Source organism: Perognathus longimembris, chromosome 7 (genome assembly GCF_023159225.1).
Source record: "Perognathus longimembris pacificus isolate PPM17 chromosome 7, ASM2315922v1, whole genome shotgun sequence".
Lineage (NCBI taxonomy): Eukaryota > Metazoa > Chordata > Mammalia > Rodentia > Heteromyidae > Perognathus > Perognathus longimembris.
The window spans coordinates 74,058,273-74,066,622 of record NC_063167.1 but is presented as its reverse complement, the minus strand read 5'-3'; the positions used below and the strand labels follow the sequence as shown (position 1 = coordinate 74,066,622).

General features: G+C 41.6%; 1 non-coding gene across 1 annotated transcript; it reads left to right on the top strand.

Annotated features, from left to right (window-relative positions):
• Positions 1-4,477: 4,477 nt before the first annotated feature.
• Positions 4,478-4,608, top strand: LOC125355809. The gene has a single exon (XR_007211741.1). It is a non-coding gene; the product is annotated as a small nucleolar RNA SNORA51 (small nucleolar RNA).
• Positions 4,609-8,350: the final 3,742 nt, after the last annotated feature.

Sequence of the window (8,350 nt, the reverse complement as noted above, 5' to 3'; positions counted from 1 at the left end):
ACCTAACAGATCACAATGGCTAGAGGTGAAAGGGGGCAGTCTCAGGTAATGGCTTCTCTCCACCAGCCCATATTAAAACAGCCGCACTTGTTTAGACTAGCCTATTTACACCTACCTACAGAGGGCCTTTTTAATGTAATTATTAGCCTCTGCCGCCCTGCTCAGGATTTGAAAATATCGTTCATTTTCATCTTGCTTCAGCAACCACTGCTATCTCCCATTCTGTCTCAGTCACACAACTAAGTGTAGAAAGCCAGCACCAGCTAGAAGAGCTGAATTAACAAGAACAAGTTGGCAGGTGAGCTATGTGACAAAAAAAGAAGAAAAAAAAAAACCTAAAGGAGTTGACAATGTATTCTAATCACTACCTGTCTGTGGAAACCTTGAAAAAAAAATTAAATGGCTTTTCTTAGACCAAAAAGCTATAGCAGTAATTGACCAAACCTGTAGCTGTTAAAAGTAGAAAGGTTAGAATCGAATGACAGTGTGTAGCTAGTAAACAACTGCAGGTTGCTATTTAAAAAGAAAAAGGGAAATAGAAGAAGGCTGGACTCTATTCACAGTGTGGGTCAGGCGTGCTGATAACTGCTCATCATACTACAGAATTTGGCCTTTGGCATTTTTAAGTAGCTAGAAGGGATGGTCCCACATGACCTCTCTGTATTAGACAAGCAAATGTACCACCATGTAAAAGTTGGGCTGATCCATTATAGACCTGCAGGTCAAAGATCAGAATTTCTAAGTCCCCCGGATGGTTTTTCCAGCCCTACTTATAAGTATAGGGGTCAAATTGGGGCAGAGCAGTGAGGCATTTCATCCACCCACTATTAATTGTTAAATAGCTGCCGTTGCTCAGAGCCCTGCTCACTTAAAAATGATGCAGTTGACTTCCTGTCGAGATGGTTTTTCAAACAGCTTCTCAAAACCGATTGGTGTTCTGGTTTCTTGGTGGTTTATGGCCATCACTTATTCATGGTTATAAACAGGAATTTTTTTTTTAAGGCATCAGCCTAATGTCACTAAGGAGAGACTTTTTTGTAACACATTCCTACTTTTTTCTCTCAAGTTTTTCCTGTATTTTCTATACTTCTATATCTCTTTATTATCTTCTTTTCCTCCTTATCACTTATCTTCCCCCGTACCCAGTAGAAAAGAGAGAGACGTCATGAAAGTCCTTTTCCATTTGAGTGTGTGTGTGTGTGTATGCCAATTGGGGGCTTGAACTCAGGGACTGTGGTGCACTGTCCCTAGGCATTTTTGCTCAAGGCTGGTGCCCTACTACTTGGGCCATAGCTCCAATTCCACCTTTCACTGATTAATTGGAGATCAGAGTCTCATTAGACTTTTCTGCCTGGGATGACTTTGAACGGTAATCTTCAAACCACAGTTTCCTGAGCAGCTAGGATCAAAGGCCTGAGCCATCAACACCCAGCTAAAGGTCTATTTCTGGGACAACTTTAAGAAGAGAAATCAGTGCCAGAGACTCCAGGAATACGAAATTATTGGAAATATTCTCCAGGGGAGGGACAAAAGAACTACCTATAAAGAGCTAAACGGAGGTTTACCCTACATCTGATGAGTCTGCTTTATGCTAATACTGTGCTTGGTAAATGGAGCAAGAAGCAAAATGCTCCAACTGGCAGAGGAAAGAAGATCTAGAACAGACTGTAAAGGGCTCCATCTCAATCTCCTGCTTAGCAATGTGGGGCCACACATGAACACAAAGTCCCAATTGCCACATTGCTGCTTCTCAAAATTGAAAATGAGAACAAAAATTCGCATTCAACCCAGCAAATGAGAGGAGGTCAGAGGAGAGTGACCTTACTTTATTGTTCCTGGTAAATGACACAATTTTAACAAAAGCCTTTAGAGAGAGGAAAAGCAAAAGGAAATCAGAGGAAGATGCTAGCGCAGCTACATCCATTACCCTCCCCACCCCCAAAGCTGAGAAAAAGTCAAGAAGATTTGCAGAAAGGACAGAAATTGTTGGCAGCCCCAGAACCCAACCATGACAGGCAGTCTTAGGTCATAACCAAGGGGAAGGCTCCATAAACTGCAAGTGGGGATAGCTTGAAAGTACACACTCCTTTGGTGGCAGAGAGTTTGAGCCCCCGGCCTTGCACTTGCTAGACAAGCACTCTGCCACTTGAGCCATGTCTCCAGACTTTGACATACACGCTCACCATCCTCTGAACTCCAGCACTGGCTCCCAACCCAATCCCAGAACACACAAACTGAGAAAAGTTTGCTGACCAAGTGTGATGCCCTTGACTGCAACACAACCACTAGAGATTCTAGAACATGGTAGTCCAGGAACTCCTGCCTTCACACTAAGGTATCTGAGGGATAGGTGAAAGTATTTTCAGGACAGAGGCTCCTGCAGGAAGATTTTATTCTTTTTTTCTTTTTCTTGTTTTATACATCCTTAATAGGTTTTATTGTGACATGTTCATACATGAATATAATGTACATTGATTATATTGACCCCTCATTACCATCTCTAGTTTCCTTTTCTCCCCAACACTCATTTCCTCCCTTTTCCCAAATAATCCCCTTCCTAATTTTAAGTCCTTTTTCTTCAGATTAAAAAAAATCTAAAGTCCTAAAGAATGTCATATTGATCTTTCTAAATTTGATTTATTTTGGTTAACATGATGATCCTCACTTCAATCCATTTTTCTGCATGTGACATAATTCTCATCCTTCTTTATAGCTGAATATATGTACAAGATACCCTTTCTTTTTTTGGTCAGTCATAGGGCTTGAATTCAAGGCCTGGACACTGTCCCTAAGCTTTTTTGCTCAAGGCTAGCGCTCTACCGCTCTGAGACACAGCACCACTTCTGTGTTCTGATGGTTAATAGAAGAAAAGAGTCTCACAGACTTTCCTGCCCAGTCTGGCTTCAGACTGCAATCCTCAGATCTCAGTCTCTTGAATAACTAGGATTATAGCCATGAGCCACTGGTGCCCAGCTAAGATATTCTTTACCATGGATGAATCCATGGATTGATGGGAACCTGGGCTAATTCCACTGCTTGGCTATTAGAAATCATGATGCAAAATTCAATCCTATGCGGACTTACATCCTTTCAGGCATATAGGCAGGAGTGGTATGGCAGGATCATATGGTGCTTCTACTTTAAGGGGTACTTTTTAAAAAGCGATTCCATAATGATTTCCATAATGGTTCCACTAATTTAGTATCCCACAAAAAGTATATGTGGGTTCCTTCCCCACCCCAACCCACCACTCCACATTTTCATCAGCTTTGTTGTATTTTTCTCCATGATTGCCATTCTGACTGGAGTGAGATGAAATTCCAGTATAGTTTTGATTTGTAGTTCCCTGAGAAGTAAAGCTATTAAGCCCTTTTTAAAATATATTAGTGGGGACTGGGAGTATGGCCTAGTGGCAAGAGTGCTTGCCTTGTATACATGAGGCCCTGGGTTCGATTCCTCAGCACCACATATACAGAAAATGGCCAGAGGTGGCGCTGTGGCTCAAGTGGCAGAGTGCTAGCCTTGAGCAAAAAAGAAGCCAGAGACAGTGTTCAGGCCCTGAGTTCACGGCCTAGGACTGGCCAAAAAAATAAATAAATAAAATATATTAGTGGTCATTTGTTCTTCCTGTGGGAAGTTAGCTCAATTGATTTTCCCATTGGTTGACTGGATTGTTTGTTCATTCAGATTTAATATTTTGAGCACTTCATGTATTCTGGGTGTTAATTCCCTTTCAGATCGCTGGTTGGCAAAGATGGTCTCCCATCCCATAGGTTGTCTCTTCACTCTGGTCATCATTTCCTTTGCTGTGCAGATGCGTTTTCATTCACATGAACCTGGTTGTAATTCTTGCTATTATCTCCTGAGCTACTGGAATAAGGTGTTGCTTATGCCTCTAGCTTAAAGTGATTTCCTCTTAGTTATCTAAGTCTCAGATCTTAGCTTCTTCCACAGTAGTGAGGAAAGTGGACTTGCACAAGTAGAAGACTAAAACTAGATCTTTCTCACCTTGTACAAATCAAGTCAAAATGAACCAAAGATCTTAATCAAAGCACCTGAACCTCTGAAACTACTGCAGGAAAACACATGAAGACATAACTCCTGAATAGAACTTAATAGCTCAGGAAACAAGAGCAAGGATTGGCAAACAAGGTCACATCAAATTAAAAAGTTTTGCACAGAAAAGGGAACAATTACTAGAGTAAAGAGGCAACCTACACAAGGAATAAAAAGCCCTTGCCAGTTTTTTGCTTAACAGGAGATTAATATCCAGAATATGTAAAGAGCTTAAAAAATAATCCAATCCAAGGTAACAAACAGTACAAGAAATGTATCCAATGCCTAACGTATAAAACTGTAACCTCTCTGTACATCAGTTTTATAATAAAAACTTTAAATATATATATAAAAATAATAATAATCCAATCGACCAATGGGAAAAGAACTGAGAATATATTTCTCAAAAGAAGTACAAATGGGCCTCTGGGTGCTTACCACAGGCTGTGTTCTTACACTGACTGTATAGAAAGAGGAAGCAGAGTAACCTACCCCATATACACCTCAGCCCAGGCCCTGTGCCTTGTCTGTATTGTGAATGGGGAGACATGGGAAAAAAAAGAAGTACAAATGACTAATAAATATATGAAGAAATGTTCAACATCCTTAGCCATAAAAGAAAAATAAAACTATGCATTAAAACTGCACGAAGAGTCCATTCACCACAGTCATAATGGCAATCATCACAAGAAAAAATAACAACAAAGGCTGGTGAGGATGCAGGGGCAAAAAATCCAAACACCCTGCTCAAGGGATGCAAGCTACTACAACAAACAACATTGCCATATTATCCTATTATACCACTTTGGGGCATATAGCTAAAAGTATGTAAGCCAGTATACAACAGAGATACCTGCTCACTAGCATTTATTCAGCTGTATTTGCAATAGCCAAGCAACAGGTTCAGCCCACGTGTCAATCTACCAATGAAAAGATAAAGAAAATGATTTGTGATGGAACTAGAAATCATTACACTGAGCAAAAAAGTCAGCTTCAGAAATACAAATACCAAATTTCATATAAGAAAGCTACTATATATATTTTATATTACATATCTATATTATAATTGTGTGTGAGTATCTTCTCTTAAAAGCATCAGTATCACCAGGCATCAGTGGCTTATGCCACTCAGGAGTCTGAGATCTGAGGACGATTGTTCAAAGCTAACTAGGGCAGTAAAGTTCATGAGACTCTTATCTCCAACAAACCATGAAAAACCCAGAAGTGGAGCTATGGCTCAAGTGGTAAAGTGCTAGTCATGATCAATAATGTTCAGGGACAGCACCCAAGCTCTGAGTTCAAGCTCCAGGGCCAACACCAAAAAATAAATAAATAAATAAAAGATATCATTTTCTAGGTGGGTATTATAAACTGAATACCTCTGGGGTACTGCTGGGTAATTTACTGTGTAAATCAGAGGGGCGGCGCCATGCAGCGTGGTGAGGAATGGTGACATTTTTCAGGTGCCTCTGCAGACAACTTTGACACTGATTCCTATCAGTTTGTGCCCATGGCCTAAAGGGTTAACCTTAACTCTCTCTACAATGCATTCCTAGAAGACTCTAACATGCCACCGCCTCACCTGTCTCTAATAGAATGCCTGTACTAGGATCAGGTGTCGGAGTGTCCCTTATGTTTTTAATGACCCCCTTTCTGAGGAGAGCAACAACTGCTTGACCAAGTGATGCCATGATTTCAGGAAAAGGTGGCATCAACTGGAAAGATGGAATTATGGCTCCATATGGCCCCTCCGTCGGGGGTACCATTAGAGTACATCAAGTATATTCCTTCCTCATAAAGAGCTGGCTGAGGGCCTCCTCACCCCATCTGACCACCTGTCCCCTCTTCCTTCCCTGACACAAAGACTTCTTCCTCCCTTCAAACCACACCAGTGCCCACAAGTTAGAGATGGAGGAGGCCCAGAGATATCAAGGCAGGCTTAACCAAGGCTGAGTCCCCTTCGGCTCTCCCTGAGATGGAGAGAAATCAGCTGTCCCTCCAAGAGAGGGTTTGAGATGGTTATTGGTTCAGAATTCAAAAGGTCATTCAGCGGTTCATTCTTTGAAGAACCAAGGGCTAGCACCAAGATGGATAACCCCACTCCACCTATAAATGCCTGGGAAGGATTTCTAGATTCCAGAGGATTCCAGGATTTCTTGGAACCACTTTTCATGCAAGGCAGGGTATTCTGAACTTGGCTCATATCCAAATGGAAATATTTTTGCATGTGCTTATGGACTTGTGGGCTTAGAGAACAGACAAGTCTTTCTGTTAAAAGACATGCTCCTTCTAGCTCTGCCTAGAATCATGACAGCTTTCACAAGAACTTCCACAGCACCCGTCTGAGTGTCCAGACTGAAACTGTCACATTCTGCTTTTCTATCATGATGTGTCCCTGGTTCCTTCTTCGTAGCAGAACGAACCTGTCACTCCTTGAGCCAGCCTTTCCTTAGCACCCTGGGGACAACGCCAGAGCCAATGCTTGCAAAGAGTCCATGCTGCTTTCTTCAAGGCTAGTAACTTCAGGATCACTGGGCCGATTTTAAAAAAAATGTGGCTACATTGTCTCTGGAATCCTAACCATAAGACATAATCAACTTTTATACCTTTACAACCTTTACTAACTTGGCACCCATCTAGACCCACAGAGTAAGTAGTGAACCAATACTGAGGGTTGACTAACCGATGGGGTCCCCCCCTCCTTCAGCCTGTGTCCATAAAGGTTCCCTGTGGTTCCCCTTAAAGGCTTTTACTGCCACCTGGGAACACCTGCTTCAGAAAGCCCTGCTTTAAGGGAAAATCACACTGAGAAGAAGAAACACCTTCCCAGCAAGACATTCACGGGAGGCAGGACTCCACAAACGGCCAGAGGCACTTGAAAGCCCAATTTCACTTTTATTCAGCAACTTCACTATTTTTAAGATGAATCATTGATGTGAAAAGAGAATTTCAACTTACTCTGAACTGACCAAATCCCCCTCCTGAGCTGAGGAATTCAAGAGAGCTCCCTAAACACAGGGGAGTCCGAGGTTCCAATCCCATGGCTCTGCATTGTATGCCAGCCTATCACCTTACCCTACCACTTCCTGGAGCCTTGTGCCCATTATCCTACAGTGACAATAGGGAAAACAGAAAGGCAGTAGCTCCTGAGGAAATGGGATCTGAGGTTAAGATCTTTTACATTTAGATGCTGACATTTTCTTTCAACTATAATCTTAGTTCCTTACTATGTTGTCTTATATAACATCCCAAATCACTGACATATCAAAAACTAAAATGGCACCTCCTCCATGGAGTCCTTCTTGACTTCCTCCATCAGAATGTGACTTCTCATCTACCTTGGGGCTGGCTGTCTAGGTTCAAATCCTAGCTCCACACATTCTCAGCTGTCAAGTTCTGGCAAGTTATTTAAACTCCTCTATAGTCTCCTGTAAAAAGAGGAAAATAATACAATTTATCTCCAAGGGCTGTGAAGATTCAAATAAATTCAACCACAGCAAGCAGTTAGAAGGGTGGACATATTTAATTGATGCTAAGTGGTTATTGTCTCTTTGCTATCAATTCTCATAGAAAAAGCATTACCTTCTTTCCTTTCTTATGTGTATGGTTTCTTCTCCTCTACCTCTTGCCAACTTATCTTCCTCTCTCCCAGCCAGGTCTCCACCTTCTCAGAAGATACTTGGGAGCATCTTTCTTAGTAAGGCTGGTTCATATACATGGATCATGAATATTCAAACTAAGCTCTGGCAATAATAGTTGCTCACTTTTGGTTGACATCATTTGGTACCAAGAGGAAAAACGTGTGTATATCAAATTGCATCTCTAAATCAATATGTAAAGAAAATATCTGAGGTATCCACATAGAACAGGGAAATAAGCTACAGCAGTCAAATGCTGCTTTTCAGTAAGTGGCAATGACTAAAGAAAAAAAAAGTCTGACAGCACCCAGCAACTTCCCCAACATGCAGAGCTGTCACTGGCACTCCACCTCCTTTTCAGTGACACACAATGCTGCAGTGGGTGCCAGAAACAGCAAGGACAGTGCTCCACCTGTAGCTAGCAGTTCTCTCTCCGACCTCACTGTGACCTGCTATCAGTGAATTCATTTGAGATCCATGGGTACCCTGTGCAATACAACTACATGGCTTCATCTTTGGCATGAAATATCTATTTTCAAAATGGTCTCTTGCGAGTGAAGGTACATATAATAGTTTTTTAATGCTCATAGACATTCTGTACAGTCAGCACAAACCTTTCCTCTACCCCTTTCTGCTTTAAAATTTGAGAATATTTC